Consider the following 21682-nt stretch of genomic DNA (forward strand, 5'->3'; position numbering starts at 1 on the left):
TATTTCCATATCAGTATTTCTTTGTAAACAGATATTTGACTCAGATTGTTTATATGTTAAGAAAAAGTAACCCCCAAACAACCCAGGCTGTTGCCAAGGCTAGTTATTGCTCTCCACAAACTGATGGGAAGGCCCTGTTGCTGAAGACAATATCTACACAGCTCATTGACTATTGGAGAAGTTGAGCTGGTGCCTACATAGAGCCTTCACCCATATGGACTAGTGTTCATGCTACTGAAGGTACTCTGCATGCTGCTAAAGGAGAAAGGTATATGAGCTCTTCATTCTGCAAAGCTACCCTGTTTATAAGATGCACTAAGGGAGATAGTGGCACAAACCTTGCGGGAGTAAACAGTCAGTATCTGATTGGATTTAAGGCCTACTCCAGGAGATGGAATTCATACCTGGAACTGCATAGTTGTCAAGAGTCTGAGACTAGATAGGCCAGGGACCTAGTGTAAAACCAAATACTATTACTGTTCTGCTAAGGGAAGGTTTGAGTAAAATGACTGCTAATGACATTCTGCTGTACTCATAGATCAGTGTCTTGCTCAACCAATTATCAGAGAAAGTTTTTCCTAAAGTAGACAGTAACAAATACAGTGGCCCACAGATGGACAGTACAGAGTGAGAGACTTTAGAACACTCAAGTCTTTTTTCCATATTTTTATTTTAAAAAATTACTTTTCATTTTAAATTCCGACCCCAGTTCCCCCTCCCTCCCCTTCTCCCATCCCCACCTCCTCCTTCCCATCCCCATCTGTTCCTTAGAGAGGGTAAGGTCTTCCTTAGGAAGTTAACAAGGTCTGGGATACCAACTTGAGGCAGGACCAAGCCTGCCCCCCCCCCCATATCAAAGCTGAGCAAGGTATCCCTCCATAGAGAATGGGCTCCAAAAAGCCAGTTCATGCACCTGGGATAAGTCTTGGAGAGACTGCCAGGGCTCCCTCAACAGATCAGGCCACACAACTGTCACCCACATTAAAAGGGTCTGGTTTGGTCTCATGCAGGTTCCCCAGCTGTCAGCCCATAGTCCATGAGTTCCCACTAGCTTGGGTCAGCTGGCTCTGTGGTTTTCGTCATCATGCTCTTGACTACCACGCCTTGTTCATGTGCTCCCTCCTCCCACTCTTCAAGTGAATTCCAGGATCTCTCAGCCCAGGGAACACTCAAGTCTTAAATGGGACATCACCATCAAATCCCTCCTCTCAAGGCTCAGGGAACCCTATAGAAGAGGAGGCAGAAAGTTTAAGAGCCAGAGGGGATGGAGCATACCAAGGAAACAAAGCCTTCTATACACAGCAGGGCCAATGCACATAGGAACTCACAGAGACTGTGGCAACTTACCTAGGGCCTGCAAGGGGCTGAGACTGATAGGGTCCCAGTACTGAGAGGGAAAGTGGACACAAACCCACATTCCTAACACAATGGAGTCTCTCTGAGCATACATATAAGGCTAGGTCCCATGCCCAAGAAGAGATGGCCAACAAAAACTAACTCAATAGCATTTTTGGAGGTTCTTGGTTTTATAAAGCTTTGTCAGGTGTTTATTTTTTCATGCATGTCCTTTGTGCGTGCACATGCACGCACACACACACACACACACACACACACACACACACACACACACACACACGAATGTATGTGTGTATATATATAATCAGAGAAGCTTTTTTTCCTGAAGCAGAAGATAGATAATAAATGCTGTGACCCACAGCGGCAGTGCAAAGTGAGAGACTTCGGTGTGTGTGTGTGTGTGTGTGTGTGTGTGTGTGTGTGTGTAAAATAGTTACTGGTTTTATGATTTATGGGTTTTCTGTGTGTGTGTCTGCATCTATGTTTCTTGTGCATTTTCTTTGCTTCTTTTTTTCTGTTTGTTTCATCCTATTCTGGTTTGTGGGCTTGTATCTACATTTTTATATGCCTGTTTGTATCCTAATGAGTGAGAACAAGAAAAGTTGTGAATTGGGATGGTTTGGGGAATTGGGAGGATCTTGGAGGAGTTAGGTGAGGGAAGCATAATCAGAATATATCCTATCTTTTTAATCTATTTTCAATTAAAGAGGAAGGATAGAAGGAAGGAGGGAGGGAGGGAGGGAAGGAAGGAGTTCCTGAGACTGATTTTAATAATATATTTGGAGATATATGGATACTGTCTATTAGAGAACAACCACTTTAACTCTGATGTTTAAATGTCCTTATCTGTGACTAGAGATATGACTCAGTGATTAAAAACACATTACATTTCCAGAGGACCCATTGATCAGTTCCCAGCACCAACCTCTGTGAGTCACCTGTAACTTCAGTTCCAGGAAATCTGACTTCCTCTTCAGGCCTCCAGGGACATGTCCATATAAACAAAATGAATCTTTAAAACGGTAAGTAAATGGTCTTCCCTTGTGCACTTTTCTTTTTCTCCACACTATAATCTCATTGGTGAATAACACTTGAGAAATGAGAATGAGGATCAAAGTCCTGAGAGAGAGAATTTGTATTTACTGAACTGTTCTCCTTAATGCCACAGGTGACCTAAAGTCACTGATACTTTTCTTTTCCTTTTTTTTGTTGTTGTGAAATATTATTTTTTATTTATTTTTTATTTTTCCATTCAAAAATTTACACTTCCTCCCCTCCTCCCAATCCCCTCCTGCTCCCCCACACCCCTTCCTCCCTTTCCCACCCTGCTTGAGAGAGGGCAGGGAACCCTGCCCTGTGAGAAGTCCAAGGCCCTTCCCATTATATCCATGCCTAGGAAGCTGTGCATCCATATAGACTAGGGTCCCAAAAAGCCAGTACATGGCGTAAAAACAAGTTCCAGTGCCTTTATCAATGGCTTCCCAGTCAGCCACCGTTGTCAGTCACATTCAGAGAGTCTGGTTTGATCACATGCTCGGTCAGTCACGGTCCAGCTGGATTTGGTGAGTTCCCATTAGAACAGGCACATTGTCTCAGTGGGTGGACAAACCCTCACAGTCCAGACTTCCTTGCTCATCTTCTCCCTCCTTCTGCCCTTCAACTGGACCTTGGGAGCTCAGTCCATTGCTCTGATGAGGGTCTCTGTCTCTATCTCCATCCGTGGCCGGATGAAGATTTTATGGTGATATTCGAGATAATCATCAGTGTGATAGTGGGGCAAGGCCAATTCAGGCACCCTCTGCTCTGCTGCCCAAGGACCTAGCTGGGGACATCCCCGTGGACACCTGGGATCCCCTCTAGAGCCAAGTCTCTTGTCAACCCTAAAATGGCTCCCTTAATGTAGATATCTTCTTCCCAACCCCCAATCCCGTAAGTTCAAAGGCATTTGAAAATGATGGCAGTACCAATTCCTCTTCTAATTCCTGGGTGTGGGGGAGCACCGGCATGTTGTTGTGATATTTACCTACAGAGGAATGCTTCTACCAAAAGCTGACAAGTTTTGCTGCCAGACTGAAAAACCTGTGGGAAAATGTGTTGTGAGCTTATTTAGTAACATGGGCTATGTGTGATGAGCAATTCTTGACCTGAGAACAGCTTTATTCTATGCTCTTTCTGTGCATGCCAGTGATTTGCCTCCCCTCCTTTTCCCTTCTGGCTATCCTAGTCCTGCAGCTGCTTGACCTTCCTCCCCTTTCAACCTGTTTCCCTTACTTTGAAACTTAGCCTTGTTCTCTCTTCAGCAAAACAAAGGCATGGATAACACTAAAGATGCTTGTAAAATCCATAGCAAAACATAGGTTCATGCTTACCTAGAGTCACACATAACATATATAAGTGTATATTCATACATAAAAACACACGTACCATAGTAGTATATGATGTTATGCCCTTTGGACTCCTTTGGTGGACCCACCATCCAGTTCCCAAATGAATCACACATGGAGTCTTATCCTTATAAACTTCTGGTTTTTCAAGAGAAGGTTTCTCTGTAGCTTTGGAGCCTGTCCTGGAACAAGCTCTTGTAGACCAGGCTGGTCTCGAACTCACAGAGATCCACCTGCCTCTGCCTCCTGGATGCTGGGGTTAAAGACATGCACCACCACTGCGCAGCTTCTTTGGCCTCTGTGTTTTTCCCTGTAATATGAGGGGGCAGGCTTGTTGGGGTTACTGTCCCTCCCAGTACCCCAACAGCCAGCAAGCAACAAAGAAAATAACACAGAGTCTACATCAGGTTATAAACTGATTGGCTCATTAGGTCAGGCTTCTTGTTAACTCTTATAACTTATATTAACCCATTATTCTCATCTATGTTAGCCATAATGGCTCCGTACCTTTTTCAGCTGGGCAGGTTACATGCTGTCTCTTCGGTGGTCTGCACAGGAATGCCGAGGGAGCTTCTGCTTCCAGAATACTCCCAGTCTCTTTGCTCCACCCCTACTTCCTGTCTGGCTTTCCCGCCTATACTGCCTGCCTGGCCAATCAGCGTTTTATTAAAATGATTGACAGAATACAGACAATTCTCCCGTATCATTTCCCATTCTCTTACTTTTTTAAAATCTTATTCTTACTCTGTGGAGTGCTGTGTAGCTGGGTGGCTGACCCTGATATCCCCCTTCTTCTCGGGCTACTACTCTGAATCCCTTTTCTCAGTTTTCTCCTTCTATCTATTCTCTCTGCCTGCCAGCCCTGCTCATCATTGCTCCTGCCTGGCTATTGGCCATTCAGCTCCATATTAGATCATCAGGTGTTTGAGACAGGCAAAGAATGACAGCTTCACAGAGTTAAACAAATACAACATAAACAAAAGTCACACACCTCAAGATAATATTCCCAATACATACTCACATGATTCATAGTTTATCTAACAAAAAACCCAACACCAACAATGAGAAACCTCCTTTCAAGTTGTTAGTCAGGGGAATCCACAAGATTCCCCCCAAACACTCCAGGCTATTGCCATTGCATTTGGTTGCCTTGCCGAATTTGAAAATAACTGTAGAGCAAAACCTTCTCTATGCGCCATGTGCTATGATATGGTTTGCAAGTCACACACACGCACACACACACACACACACACACACACAGAGAGAGAGAGAGAGAGAGAGAGAGAGAGAGAGAGAGAGAGGCGCCAATAATGCTTACTTTATTGTATACTCAGAGCAGCTGCAAGCATAGGAAAACAAGTTGTTTACTCCAGCAGGCATGGGGGTCACAGGAAATTCAGCATCTAGGGATCCACAATCTCCCACAGGTAACACTCAATTGCTGAAGACACCACACACTTTGGATACAGAACTTGAAGTAATCAAGCTGGAAATGGCCTGGAAGCCTTCTTACTGAGGCTTAGCTCTCACAGAACACGAAGGAGATATGTAATCTGCTAAAGGAAAGACAAATTCAAGTCTCACCCTGTAGTAATAAGGAACGGCGGGCTGTGTTCCTGCCCAGATCCTGGCCAGCTTACCCCTGAAATAATTACATGGAAACTGTATTCTTTTAAACAGTGCTTGGCCCATTAGTTTCAGCCTCACATCTTGATTAACCCATTTCTAATAATCTGTGTAGCACCACGAGGTGGTGGCTTACCGGGAAGGATCTTAACCTGTGTCCACCTTGGAGAGGAGAGCTATAGAGTCTGCCTCATTGCCTTCTTCCCAGCATTCTGTTCTGTCTACTCCACCCACCTATGTTCTGACCTATCAGGCCAAGCAGTTTCTTTATTAATTAGCCAATGAAAGCAACAGAAATACAGAAGCCTCTCCTACATCATTTCCCCACTTTCTGTTTAAACAAAAAGAAAGGCTTTAACTTTAACATAGTAAAATTACATATAACAAAACAGGTATCAAGCAAGAATTACAGTTACAATATTTATATCTATTTTATCTTTTATCATAACTAAGGAAAATATAACTATGACTAACCATTCTTCAACTCCATCAAAGACTCCAGAAGGATATAATATTACCTAAGCAAATAAGAAATAAGCAACTTCCAAACTCTAGAAATGACAGAGACATCTCACTGCCTGGACAGTCACCCAAAGTTCCTCTGTACCATTGCGGCATCCATCTTCAGCCTTCAGGCCCATAGTATCCAGCAGACTTTTCCATGAAGCAGGAAAATTCAAAGACAGTTCAGTCACTTTTTGCTGTGTCCTGCAGAATGTCTCGTAGACTCTCATAAATCAGAAACCCTGAAAGACCATCTCACCTTTAGGCAAGTTCAGTAGTTCTCTCTTTGTGGGTTCTCTGTGTCCAGTCTATGCAACAGTCCAGGCAAGAGCAGTTTCTTGCCCAAATGGCTATCAAACTCCATAAGGAGCCTCTTCAATGTCCATCTTCCTCTTTAAATAGATTGGTGCTGCCAGGAGCAGACATGTCTCATTGTCATGAACAACCCTAAGTTATTAAAACATTTAAAATGCCATATTCTGTAGTCTTTGAAAGATATGAAGAATGCCTATCTAACTGAAATATATCTCTACATATATCTAGAAAATCTAACTAACATGACTACAAGCTTGATTATTATTGATGATTATCCATTAACAACCTATATTTCCTAATTATACATTACATTTTTCAATGAACTACACAATCACAATACCTTAATCAAGATCAGAAATACATATACATATGACAAAATTGACCTTAAACTTGTATCAATAAGTCAAGATTTATACCAATGCAAATTATTCATACCTATATCACATCCCCCTTTAAATATAAAAGAACATTTATAAACAATCCCTAAAGGTGTAATAGTAACTTTGTGGGTAACGAACTGCTGTCTAATTGGACTTAAGGCCTGCTCAACAGAAGGGAATTCCTGTCTGGTACTATAAATTTAATCAACTACCCTTGGCTGGTGATGCCATGAACCCTACAGGAGAGCATACAACCACCACATTTTAAAACTAGTAAAATTTCTAAATGCATTCTAATAACACAGAGATAAGTATAACTCTCACTTATCTTCCAAGAAACCTTTTTGCAGCAGCATCAAAACAGACAGGCACCATCATAGAAGCATCAGTTGGTCAAAATGCAAAGAACAAGTAGCTGTGGGGTGCTCAGCCCACACTGGTACATCTACAACCTAAGCACTACATCTAAGAATGTACATTCAGGGAACATGACAGGAAAGGGTCTGGAAAGACTGTGAGAGTCAGAAGATCAAGAAGTCTGTCATGAGATTATATTTTCTAAACAGGACAAGAAAGCTCCACCTATATACTCTCAACAAAATATGGTAGCCTTATCAATGGCAATGCCAGATGACATGCCAGTGAGGATGGGTGAAATCTCACGAAGTCCCACCCTAAGTGAAGACCTATAGGCAATTAATGACTGCTGAGAGAAAGAATCATTCCTCCCTAGGGATGAGCTCCCGAATTGATTATCTAATAGTAAGTGGTCAGCCCCCAAAACATATATATGTGAGCAACACTAAATTAACTAAGCAGAAACTAAGCAGATTGTATTTATATATGTATCTGTAACAATAATAATGAAAGAAAAATAGAACAAATGAGAATAAAAGGACATGAAGAAGGAGAGATGATGGCTAGCAGTTAGGAGCATTGACTGTTCTTCCAGAGGATCCAGGTTCAATTCCCAGCACCCACAAGGTAACTAACAACCATCTTTAGTGCCAGTTCCAGGGTACTGAATGTCCTTTTCTGGCCTCCACAGGCACCGGGCATGTATGTGGTACACAGATATACATACAAACAAAACGTTCATGAACATACAATAATAGAATAAAATAATGAAGAGGACATGAAGTTGGGAGAGAGAGATGTTGAGAGGCCCTTAGGGGTGTTTAAGAGGAAGTGGGAGTAGATATGGTCTTAGTGCATTATGTGCATGTATAATATTTTCAAAAAATAAAGATAAAAATTTAAATAAAAACTTCAGCTTAAAAGAATTGAGTACATGTGCTTGAGAGAGAAAGTGGTGGGGAAGTATGAAAAGAATTGAAGGGGAGGGAGGAGTGTGGAATGGCCTTGATCAAAACACGTTGTATACTTGTATTGAATTTTTAAACGGTAAGTAAAAGCATATTGAATTTAATTTTTAAAGGTTTATTTGTTATTTTATGTTTTGCCTGTATGTTTATATATGTAGTGGGTGTGTACCTGATCTGAGAGGACACAAGAAAGGGTTTTACATCCCTTAATACTGGAGTTATGGGTGGTTGTGAGCCATCATATGGTTTCTGAGAAAAGAGCCTGAGTCCTTTGCAAAAGCAGAAAGTGCTCTTAAATGCTGATCCACCTCTCCAGTCCAATATTTCAAATTTGTAAATTAAGAAGTTACTATTTATTCCCTTTCATGTTGTACTAACTTAACTATATTCTTTAGATTATTGTATAATCTTTTTTTTGTCCCCGTGTTTACCTATTTTATCCTTCTGTGCCATAATTTAGCAATGATTTTGTTATTTTTCTTAAGCCAAGTATTTATTTTTCATTCCTCTTCTCTTTGTATTTTTACATTATATTTATCATGTACTGTGTGTGTGTGCTCATGCACACATCAACAGAGAGTGCCATGTTGAGCCTGTGGATGCCATTTTGAGAACTAAAAAAACAGCACTTCATAACAAAAGCACTGGAATCTTGCATTAGTGAAAGTGAGGGAGTTTATTTTCTGACTTTGCAAAGTTAGACATTGTCTTAGTGAGGGTTTCCATTGCTGTGAATAGACACTATGACCATGGCAACTACTATAAAGAAAAACATTCAATTGGGGCTGTTAAAAAATGTTTAATTGGCTGGCTTTGGTGCAAAACTTGGGAGGCAGAGGCAGGCATATTTCTGTGAGTCTGTGAGTTTGAGGCTAGCCTGGTCTACAGAATGAGTTCCAGGATATCTAGGGCTATCGTACAGAAAAGCCCCGTCTCAAAAAAATAAAGTTATGTTTTCTGCAATATATGTGATTCAACTCTGGTTTACAATATGCGCTATATGGTGATAAAAAACTTAAGGTTATAAAGGTTTATTGATTAACATAATAGCATAGCGAGGGAAAGAAACCTGAAACATTTTTTTTCTTTTGGATATATATATCCAATATCTATACCAATCTCTCTCTCTCTCTCTCTCTCTCTATCTATCTATAGGTACACTAAGACTTCAAAAGTTCAGAGTTTTAACATTAATTATTGGAATTTTCATAAGCTATTGATATAGTTTTAGTAAACACTATTATTATCATAGCCACAAGCTCAAGATTTTAAATTTCCTTTGGTTATTTTCTATAGACTTAAAAGTGCTTGCATAGATTTGAAGTGCTTCCTAATGTGCTGAAAACATTTGTCTAATCTATATAATCCAGTCTTCTGGATGGAGGAAAGAATGTTAGTGATTTTAATCAAAATCATTTTTGGGGTTCCCAAGCTTTTACTATGACTCAAGGCATGAGTCTGCTGCCTTTCTTTACAATGTGGATTTCAGTACAGATTACAAAACAGTGATAATGCTGACATATCCAAAATTTTTGCCTCTTTTTATAATTTTTTTAAAAAAATCTTGTAAATCTCAGGAAATCAACTTGGATCCACCTCTCACAGGTCAAATAGACTACAGATAAGTACTGTCAATCAACAGCATGTTCTCCACCTGCCTATTCCTGATGGTGGGATCACCTCCCCTTTCCCTGGTAGTGGGATTCCCCTCTCCCAACTACTAGGATCATTAACTCTCTCTCTCTCTCTGTGTGTGTGTGTGTGTGTGTGTGTGCGCGCGCACACGCGTGTGTGTGCGTATGTGTGTATGTGTGTGTTAAGTTTCAAATCCAGAATAAACGGGCTGAGCTGCCTACTTAACATATGGACTTGGTCACCCATTCCTTCCAGCATCCTTCACTCCCTACCTTTTACAGAATATGGCTGGCATACCCCACCCCCTACCATGAACTCTCCAGTCCAGGGGCTGGACTGACCTTTCCACAGAGGAGCTTCCCTATATAATCCACACATTTTGGTTATCTGCCCCATTTATTGTCCTTGGCTCACTGGCAGTTGCACCTAGCTCTCCTCTTTCCCTTCCTTCTTCCCCTCCCTCTCTCCCCATATGACCCAGCTCAGTTCGGTCGTGTCTACTCTGGACTCTCCCAGATGTTCTGCCTCTACCTACACTCTCCCTTTTACCTATAATAAACTTTCTCCTCCACAATATCTAGGAGTAGTCCTTTCCTTTTTTTATTTCTGTTTTTTTTTCTCATTCAGGGGCTGCCTTACAGTTCATAGGTTTATTCCATTATCATCATGGCAGGAAGCATGGTGGTGTGCAGGCAGACATGGTGCTGGAAAAGTAGATGAGAGTTCTACATCTGGATCCACAGGCAGCAGAAAGAGTGAGCCACTGGGTCTAGCTTGAGCTTCTGAGACCTCAAAACCCACCCCTAATGACATAGTTCCTCTAACAAGGCCACACTAACTTCAACAATGCCATACCTCCTAACAGTGCCATTCCCTATGGGCCTATGGGTGCCACCACAGACCTCAGTCAAGAATATTCTAACTGAAGAAGAGAGCTAGTTATATTTAATCCTGAACCCATGACCCTTTCTTCATTCCCTCATTGATAGAGTGCTGTGGTTTAAATGAGAACAGACCCAAAAGGCTCATATATTTGAATGTTTGGTCCTCATTTGGTGGAACTGTTTTGAGAAGGATTAGGAAGCAAGGCATTGTTGAAGAAGGTGTATCACTGGGGTTGAGCTTTGAGGGGCCAAAAGATCATGCTAAGCCTAGTCTCCCTCTCTCTAGCTTTTACTTTTGAATAAGATGTAAACTCTCAACAATTGCCACAATTTCTGCCTCCTTGCCTGCTGTAATACTCCCCTCCATGATGAAACTGTAAAAAAGCCCCCAATTAAATGCCTTGTTTTATAAGTTACCTTAGTCATAGCATCTCTTCACAGAAAGAGAACTAAGACACTGACTAATCAGAAAACAGAAAGGTAAAATCTTACATGTCATTTAGGTCTTACTTTTTCCTCTATCTTTTCGTTATTTATCATGTTCTCAACCTGAACCATGAATGGTTTCATCTGTATATTTTACATGTTGTTAATTAATTAATTAATTCTTATTTATATGTATATGCATATGAGCACATCACATCTGTGGGTCTCACAGAGGCCAGGGGATGGTTCCCTGGAGTTGAAGTTTTAAGAAGTTCTGAATTCCATGATGTGGATGCTGGAAGCTAAACTGGGGTCCTCTCTGGAAGAGCAATCCTTATAGCCCCACATCTTGTTTATTTTAAAGTTTATTGGACAAAGGACCTCACATTCAGGCATTATGTATTACCATCAGTAGTTTTTAATATAAACTCATTGTTTTGGGTGGGGATATAAATTAGTAGGCTGGATAGCTAGATTAGCAGATTCTAGCAAGGGTCTACTGTTTTCTGTTTATCTGTGTTTAGACCTAAGCTGGCTCAAGACATTTTTAAAAAATGAATCTTCAAATTTTTATTTTTCATAGTCAGAGAGACAACCCGAGGGAGTTGGTTATCTCCTTCCACCACGTGGGTCCTGGAAATGGGTTTGAACTTAAATCATCAGCCTTAGCAGCAGGTGTCTTTACTCACTGAGCCATCTCTCTGCCAATTTCATATTTTTATCTAATTTTATTTTTGAATTTTGTAATTATTCAAAACATCTGAGTTTTTCTTTCCCTTTACCGTTTTTAACATGTTTGCTCTCTTCTCTTCCCTTCCATTTCCTTTACTGTTCCTCTTCTTATTTCTTTTGACTGATTTAACCTTGCATCACTTACATTTTTCTCTCCTTCTTATCCCCTTCCTTTATGTATTCCATTCACTATGTCTATATTTATACTGAATAATAGATATTTCGTTTCAGAGCACACTCACATTTGGGTTTTGTGATCACTGGTTATGAATTAGTGAGTTCTATTCAAATTTAATGTATTTTTATATCTTCTGAAGTTTCAGTTGTTGCTATGGTAACAATTTGTTTTCTCTTCACTTAATGGTACTGAGAATTAAGCTCTCAAGAGTGTGTCAATCAACATGGCTATCTTTAGAGACTTTAGGGCAATGTGATAGGTTAGAAGGCATGTCTATGTGACTCCATGAAGAAAAACAAAATGCACAATAATATTCATTTCTTAGAAAGACAATAGCCATAAACAGATTTACCAAGCCAGGTGAGACCTTCATGTTGGATCAGACTGGAGAGGCTCCAAACCTCTATCTAGGTACATCAAGTGGCTATGGCAAGGTCAGTGGAAAGTACTTCACCCACACTCAAATACTGCAGGATAAGTTAGCTGAATGATCAAGGATTGGATAAGGAACTGCCAATGAGGCCTGGCAACGGAAGACATTGACTACCGGTAAGCCTCAGTTCCAATGCATGGTACTCCAGTAGAGATCAGTTGGAGCTGCTAGAGAATGGCTCATCACCCTCCACCACCCTCCACCCACAACACATGCACCAACATCCTGAAATATCCTGAGGGAAGAACAGCAGCAGAGTGAGGAATTGAGCTGGCCCAAGAGCCCCATAAATCTTCCTGTGACCAATCATGGCTGTGGAAGTGGAGATGAAGTTTGACCTTGTAAAGATGAGACTAGATCCTCACTAAAGCTGCAAAAGGCCCCCAGGAACCCTCTAAAAAGGCTTCTTCCTTCTCTCCTCAATGAGCCAATGTCATGTATGATCATAAGAGAAGAGATTGCTGCAGAACCCAAAGATAGGTAGAACTAAGGTTTCTATAAACCTCCATGGGCATAGAGCCCAGAATGGTTCCTAGCAGTGAAGGCCATTGTTCAAGTGTGACATTAAGAACCTGAAGAAGTCTCCTTAGCCAATGGGAAGTGGCAGCAAGGGATCTTTCATACCCTACTCTCTTACACATAGTGCTGCCCAGCTAGAGAGGATCAAGGAGAGAACCAAGTGCTATAGTTCTCAAATTAGTGCAGTTGTACAAGAACTTCAATCCCAAAAGTAATCCTTCTAAACCCCTCTAGAAATATATATTCCCAACATGCTGTTATGAATATGAACTGCAATTGCAAATTGCACATCCTAGATCATCATACTTTACTACATGAAAACATCACAGGAGTGAAAGATTCAAAACCTATTCCACCCAGGAAGAAATACTGATGGATGTAGTCTTTGTAATGTAGTATATTCATGTTACACTTTATCTTTTCGTTATATAAATTTTTGCTATTTTTAATCTTTACACTTGCATAAGTATCTCATAACGCTCTTGCTTTAGTCTGTGTACTGCTGAGTTATGTTTTATGACTGTATGTTTTTCCATGCATTTTGCTATTGTATACTCTCTGTAAGTCTTTCTATACACAACTCACATGTATTCTCTCTTATTCATACTTCTTTTCCTTTTCCCTCTTCCTAATGTCATCCTTGTTCCTTCTTAACTATAATCTTCCATAAGTTTAATAATTGAAATTTTTAGGCCCTAAGAGTATCCCTATTTTATGCTACTTTTCCTACTCAATTGTTTTCTCACTTTATCTGATACCAATGTTTAACCTTGCACACACTAACCTTAGTAACTAACATCCTAATATATACTATATAATCCATCTTTGTTTATCCTCTGATTATTGCTGAAGTTAAGGTAATGTCAGTTTTTAACTAACTAATATGACATGTGCATAGTGGACTCATTTAGTAGCTATGGATGGTTCTACAGTTACTTTTCTACTCTAGGAGTAATGGAAGAGTCAGGCATGAACACATTAAGTGAGAGTTAAACTTCACACTTCAACTTTATCACAACCTAACCCTAATTGAATATTGTTAATACTTCAACTAAAAGAATACAGCTGCTAAAAACTCAATGAACAAAATAATAATATACATCCAGTGCAGTGTATAAAATAGTGAGAAATAAAGGAAGTACAACACCTTCCTTGAAAAATATCAAGTTTACAGTAAATGACTCCCACCGAGGGTGAATTGGACAAAATTATATACATATAATTACTATATCTATAGACTCATTTAAAAACATGAAAATTAAAAAATATACACGAAAATGAACCAGAACCAAAAAAATCTCCATAAATTATTTTTGTTATAATAGCCATTCATGTGGGAAGCTGTAGAGCTCCACAATGGATTTTAAACTTACACTATTGAATATATTTTAATGTACTTATTCCCCACCAAGACCAAAAAATTCATGACAGTTCAAATTAGAAAAACAGTTTTATCTCCTCTTTCATAACATGTGTCCATTGTCTGCACTTAGTTTTTCTTCATTTTTTAATATTTTGTCTTTCTTGGTCTCTTTTCTACATGTTATACTTTACCCACATGCTCATTTTTTTACATATATGTGTGTGTATATGTGCATATATATATATATACACCCACTGTTGATTAGAATCTGCATATGAGAGAGAACATGTGGAGTTTTTCTACTTGAAACTGTATGACTGTGTTTAATAATACATATTCTAAGCCCATCCCTTTTCTGAAAAATTTTGTGATTACATTCATCTTTAGAACTGAGAACTTTAAAAATAATGACTTAAACATTTTTAATGATGTCCAAAAGATACAAAAAAGTCACAAATGAATTAAAGACAATTCAACTAAGCAGTCAAATGAAATAAGAAAGTCAATACAGCACTCCAACTAGGAAAGTGGGTAGCCTAACTACAGATCTTCATCTCTCCTTTTGATCTTAAAAATCACCCCCGCAGTCTCATCCTCAGCTCTGAAACAGAACACCTTCTGCAGCCTTCTTTTCCCCTCTGCCCACATCTCCTGTGAATCCCACAGATCTCTCCCACCCAACACACCCCACTGTTTTATCCCAGTCTCCAACTTTAGCAGGCTCTCCCTGCTAACTCACAGGCCACTTATAGCAGGAAAGCAGGTAAGCTAACTGTAGCTCTTCCCCTCTCTTCTATTCCAGAATCAATCCCTCAGTGTCATCCACAGTCCTATAGTAGATGTTCTGGGGTAAACTCTCTTCACTGTCCTACCCCCATTCCAAGGAAACTAACTAAGCATATTCTGGTTGAACACGCTGTTTGCCTCCCTTCTGTGAACCCAAACTCTAAATACATCTGCACATTAGGTTTGTAATAGAAACAATAATGCATGCCAGGGGGTGATGGCGCACACCTTTAATCCCAGCACTCGGGAGGCATAAGCAGGAGGATCTCTGTGAGTTTAAGGCCAGCCTGGTCTACAGGAACTAGTTCCAGGACAGGCTCCAAAACTACAGAAAAACCCTGTTTCAAAAAACCAAGAGGAGGAGGAGGAGGAGGAGGAGGAGGAGGAGGAAGAGGAAGAGGAAGAGGAAGAGGAAGAAGAAGAAGAAGAAGAAGAAGAAGAAGAAGAAGAAGAAGAAGAAGAAGAAGAAGAAGAAGAAACACTAATACAATTGAAATCACATGTTGACCCTGACAAAGTGATAGTGGGAGACTTTGGTACCCCATTATCATCAACAGATAGGTCATTCAGACAAAAACTAAACAGAGAAACTTAGGCGCTTACTCAAGTTATAAATCAATTGGACCCAACAGATATTTCACCCAAACACAAAAGAATATATCTTCTACTCTGCACCTCATGGAACTTGTTCAAAAATTAACCCAATACTTGGACACAAAGCAAATCTCAACAGATACAAGAAAATCAAAATAACCCCCTGAATTCTTTCAGATCACTATGAATTAAAGCTGGATATCAAATACAAAGAAATAACAGAAAGCCTACAAACTCATAGAAACTGAACAACTCTCTACTGAATGAAAAATAGATCAAGACAGAAATAAAGAAATGAAAGACTTTCTAGAATTCAATGAGGATAAATTCAAAACATACCCAAACTTATGGGACACAATGTGAGGCATGAATAATAAAAACCCAGAGACAGATATTGGGGTTCAAGCTGAAGATTAGAAAAGCAAAACAGCAAGCCACTAGAAAAGTCTTACCTCTACCAAGACTGGGTAACTGCAGACTGAGACCTGAGCCTCTGTCTCCTCTGGTTTTATACTCCCTTTTAGTGCTGAGATTAAAGGAGTGTGACTCCATAGTACTACGATTAAAGGTGTGAGCCACCACAACCTAGATCTGTTTCAGCATTGGTTTGTGCAGCCCTTGAACTCACAGAGATTCATCTGCCTCTGTTTCCAAAATCAGCCTTTAATTTACCTGGGATTAAAGGTGTGTAACACCACTGCCTGGCCTCTAGTGGCTTAGTTTTACCCTCTGATCTTTAAGTAAGCTTTATTTATTAAAACACATAATACCACTGTACAATGAAAGCTGTGCTAAAAGGAAAGTCCATAGTACTAAGTGCTTACATAAAAAATATCAGAGTGATCTCATACTAGCAGCTATGCAGCATATCTGAGAGTACTCAAATAAAAAAGTAGTCACACCTAAGAGGGGTAGACCAAAAAAAATAATCAAACTCGGGGTTGAAATAAATAAAAGAGAAACAAAGAAAACAATACAAAGAATCAATGAAACAAAGAGCTGATTCTTTGACAAAATCAACAACATAGACAAACCCTCATCCAAAGTAACTAAAAGACAGAGAGAATATCCAAATGGATAAAATCAGGAATGAAAAAGGGACATAACAACAGACACCAAGGGAATACAAATAATCATTAGGTCATAATTTATATACCTGTACTCCACCAAATTGGAAAATCTAAAAGAAATGGATAATTTTCTCTATATATACACTTATCAATATTAAATCAAGAACATACAAGCAATTTAAACAGACCTATAACCTCTAGTGAAATAGAAGCAATCATTAAAGTCTCCTAACTGAAAGCAAGCAAATATATATATACATATATATACATATATACATACATACATATATATGTACATACACACACACACACACACACACATATATATATATATATATATATATATATATATATATATATACACACACACACACACCCACGGCCAGATGGTCTTAGTGCAGAATTCTACCCAACTTTCAAAAAATCGTTAATGCCAATATTCCTCAAATTATTTCACCAAATAGAATCAGAGGGGATGCCACCCAATTCGTTTTACAAGGACACAGTTACCCTGATGTTCAATCCACATAAAGATCCAACAAAGAAAGAAAAATACAGACCAATTTATGAACATAGATAAGATTAAATAAAATACTTGCAAACTGAATCCAAGAACACATCAAAAAGATCATCTACTATGATCAAGTAGGCTTTATCTCAGAGAAGCAGGGATGATTCAACATATGTAAATTGATAAATGCAATCCACCACATAAACAAACTGAAGACAAAAAACACATGATCATCTCATTAGATGCAGAAAAGGTCTTTGACGAAATCCAACACCCTTTCGTGATAAAAGTTCTAGAGATATTAGGGATACAAAGGACATACCTAAACATAATAAAGACAGTTTACAGAAAGCCCATAGTCAACATTAACTTAAATGGAGAGAAATTCAAAGCAATTCCACTAAAATCAGGATTAAGACAAGGTTGTCTACAATCTCCATATCTATTAAATATAGTACTTGAAGCCTTAGCTAGAACAATAAGACAACTGAAGAAGATCAAAAGTATACAAATTGAAAAGAAGTCAAAGTATTATTATTTGCAGATAATATGATAATATATGTAAGTGACCCCAAAAACAATACCAGGAAACTCTTACAGCTGCTAAACACTTTTAGCAAAGTAACTGTTCATAAAATTAATACACAGAAGTCAAGTAGCCCTCTTATATACAAATGATAAATGGCCTGAGAAAGAAATAGGGAAATAATACCTTTCACAATAGCCTCAAGTAAAATAAAATATCTTAAAATATATATAACCAGGCCAGTGAAAAACTTGTATGATAAAAACTTTAGGACACTGAAGAAATAAATTGAAGGAGTTATCAGAAAATTGAAAGATCTCTCATGCTCATGGGTCTGTATGAATGACAGAAAAACAATTATCCTACCAAAAGATATCTACAGATTCAATGTAATTGTCATCAAAATTTCAATACAGTTCTTCACAGACCTTGAAAGGACAATTCTCAACTTGATCTGGAGACACAAAAACTCAGAATAGCTAAAATAATCCTGAATAATAATAACTTGGTGGAGGAGGTCCTTCTTTCTATGTCTTGCTTATATTGGTTAATGAATAAAGAAACTGCTTTGGGCAGAATGTAGGTAGGTGGAGAGGGCTGGACTGAATGCTGGGAGGAAGAAGGGCAGAGTCAGAGAGATAAACCATGGATCCGCCAAAGACAGACGCTGGGAATTTTACCCAGTAAGCCACTGCCATGAGCAATACACAGATTAATAGAAATGGGTTAAATTAAGATGTTAGAATTAGCCAATAAGAAACTAGAGCTGATGGGCCAAGCAGTGATTTAATTAATACAATTTCCATGTGCTTATTTCAGGGCTAAACTAGCTGGGAGGCTGGGATAAATGAATGCCCCCCGCTAAAAAAAATTGGTGCTCCAACATGGTTGACTATATCCATGTAAAACCTTAGAAAGTTTTAAAAGGAATTCTAGACACAAAAATACAGAGTTTAACACAGATTTTTGCTGTTTGCTGGTGGCATGCCACAGCTCCTTAAAGAGAGGTTTTCCTGACTCAGCCAGAGCAAAATTTAAAAAAAAAAAGCTGTGCAGTTTTAAAATGCTGACTTTCTGGGCTCTGCTGCTAGTGGGACCTCTGGCTCTTGTGGCAGACAGAGCATTTGGATGAGGTTTGTAAGTAAAGTGCTATGGCTTGCTTGATGGCCATGTGGACTCACTGTGTACCTGGAAGTGGGGCGGTATGCGCTGCTCAGAGGCACAAACAGCTCAGAGGCACAAGCAGCTCTGTCATGCTGAACTGTGCAGAGCAAGCAGTAATTACCATATTTATCATATTAATAGCATGTCTTAAGTTTTAGACTGGGCAGGCAAACAGGAAGTACCATATTACTTCTAACAGTGGTGCAGCTGAAGTTTTGAAGAAGCACTTAGCATTGTAAGAAGTGTTCCTGGACAGTAAAGAATTACAGATTCACAATAGGACAGATTCAGACGTAAACAACCTCTAATGGGTCACAGTGTTGGAAAAATGTACATAGGCTTGGGAGAGAGAAGAAAAAGAGTATAGAGAGTTGGAAAAGAAGTAAACCATTAAAAAAATCTTTAAAGAGAAAGAGTAAAGATAGTCATAGATTAAAAGGAGTAAATAAAAATAAGCCATGTAAAATAAAAAAATTCACAGAGAGTCTGGATTATGTATATTGTGGGTTTTTTTTGATTTTTTGACTGTGAAGGAGCTAAGTATAGAGAGACATTTCATTGTATGGGATGCTAAGCTAAACCAGCATATGTGTTCTAAAGGTATCTTGATTCCAAAATTTGAGTCTAAGTATATGTTGCTTTGGAGAAGAGGTTTTTCTTTTGTTTCCACAGAAGATGAGAAACTGTGGAATACTTCCAGACAAATATGATTTGATAGACCACGTTCTCTGGAAAGGTTGCCATGAACAACCTCAAAAAATTACTTTGCCCAACTGCTGACTGAGATGAACCTAGCACACAGGATACACCATGAAAGACATGATTATTAGCACCCCCAAACAGCAGGAAGAAGTATGGACAAAACTACACCCATATTCCCAAATATTGTTTATACACGTTCTTTTATATTTAAAGGGGGATATGATATAGATATGAATAATTTGCATTGGTACAGATCTTGGTTTATTGATACAAATTTAAGGTTAATCTTGTTATATGTGTATTTCTGCTCTTGATTAAGGTATTGTGTTTGTGTAGCTCATTTAAAAAATGTAATGTATAATTAAGAAATATAGGTTAATAGATAATCTATAATAGTCAAGTTTGTAGGCATATTATTTAGATTTTCTAGATGTATAGAGATATATTTCAGTTAGATAGGTATTCTTCAAATCTTTCAGAGATCTTCAGAATATGGCATTTAAAATGTTTAAGAACTTAAGACTTTTCATAACAGTGAGACACATCTGCTCCTGGCAGCACCAAGCTACTTCAAGAGGAAGATGGGCATCAAAGAGACTCCTTATGGAGTTGTTTAGCCATTTGGGAAAGAAACTGCTCTTGCCTGGACTGCTGAACTGGACATGCAGGACCCAGTGAGCAATGACTGCTAAACTTGCCTAAAGGTGAGATGATCCTTCAGGGTTCCTGCTTCATGAAAGTGTCTGCCAGATATTCTGCAGGACACAGAAGAAAGTGACTGAAAATTGCCAACATAGGCAGAACTGTCTTTGAAATTTCCTGCTTTATGGAAGAGTCTGTTGGATACTATGGGCCTGTAGGCTGAAAATGGATGCCCCAACGGTACAGAAGAACTTTGGGTGACTGTCCAAGCAGTGAGATGTCTCTGACAATTCTAGAGTTTTGGAAGTTGCTTACAATGTAATTCCTGTTTACTTAGGTAATATAATATCCTTCTGGGGTCTTTGATAGAGTTGAAGAATAGATAGTTATAGGTTTCCTTAGTTATGATAAAAGATAAAGTAAATAAAAATATTATAACTGTAATTCTTGCTTGATACCTGTTATATGTAATTTTACTATGTTAAAGTTAAAACCTTTTGATTTAAACAGAAAAAGGAAGGGGAAGTGATGTGGGAATACCCTCTGTGTGTTGCTTGTATTGGTTAATGAATAAAGAAACTGCCTTGGCCTGATAGGGAAGAACTTAGGTAGGTGGGGAAGATGGAACTGAACACTGGATAGAAGAAAGCAGAGTCAGAGAGGAAGCCATGGATCCTCAGCCTGAAACAGATGCTGGTTAGAACTTTACCCAGGAAGCCACTGCCACGTGGTGATATACAGATTAATACAAATGGGTTAAATTAATGTAAAAGTTAGCCAGTAAGAAACTAGAGCTAATGGGCCAAACAGTGATTTAATTAATATAGTTTCTGTGTGGTTGTTTATGAAGGGAAGGAATATGATAAAATATATTTAAATTTAAATTCATTTTAAATAATAAAAAACATAAAAAATAAAAGAAAACAATATAAGAAAAAGATATGATGGGCATTGTGGCATATGCCTGCAGTCCCAGAATTCGGGAGCTAGAAGGAGAGGATCCAGAATTTAAGACAGAGGCTCAATTACACAGTCAGTGAAGAGACACTGGCCCACTTGAACACGTGGCTCTAGCAGGCCTTGGCCCTCTCTTCCATTCCCTCTGCCTTGAAAAAGTTATATTGTATTTCCTAAGCTGGCCACCAAAGTCTATTCCCTTATTTGGCCACTTCCTCCTCCTGAAGCTTACTACCAAAGTCCAGCAGCCAGAAGCCCCCTTTGGCTCACCTAATTAATATGCCCAATTAAAATTAAACATCTCATCCTAATACAGAGTTTTCACCTTTACGTTTATAAACTGCCATTTGCCTATATGCCATGTATGTCTCCCCTCTATCCAGAGGCAGTCTTTTGTCCATACAGGACACATACCCCAGCACCATTTCCTTTGTCCTGTCCATCTTCTTCTTTCTCCCCTATCTCCTTCACCACTGCATCCTGCCCATTTAACTTTTTCTCCTCTTAAAATTACACATGCAGACTCAAGGCAATGAACATTTGCAAGTGAAGATGAATGGACTCCTGTGATGCAACAGGCCACACCACAGCTTCCATGACAAGATTCTCCTACTTTTGTTTTGTTGTTTGTTTTGGTTTTATTTGTTTGTTTGTTTGGTTTTTCTTTTAA

At 39.0% G+C, this 21682-nt stretch overlaps 1 protein-coding gene across 1 annotated transcript in view; it reads right to left on the reverse strand.

The window, feature by feature from the left end:
* Nucleotides 1-772: 772 nt before the first annotated feature.
* Nucleotides 773-21682, reverse strand: part of LOC146889194 (uncharacterized) — a 45506-nt gene continuing 24596 nt past the window's right edge. The window contains exons 14-17 of the mRNA XM_087902761.1: nt 5059-5293; nt 3781-4050; nt 2282-2475; nt 773-1225 (exon numbers count right to left, since the gene is read on the reverse strand). The gene's annotated coding sequence lies outside the window, so the exon portion shown is untranslated. The remainder of the gene's footprint in view (nt 1226-2281; nt 2476-3780; nt 4051-5058; nt 5294-21682) is intronic.

The sequence above is a fragment of the Myodes glareolus genome, chromosome X, assembly GCF_982192425.1.
Source record: "Myodes glareolus chromosome X, mMyoGla1.1, whole genome shotgun sequence".
In the NCBI taxonomy this organism is placed as follows: domain Eukaryota; kingdom Metazoa; phylum Chordata; class Mammalia; order Rodentia; family Cricetidae; genus Myodes; species Myodes glareolus.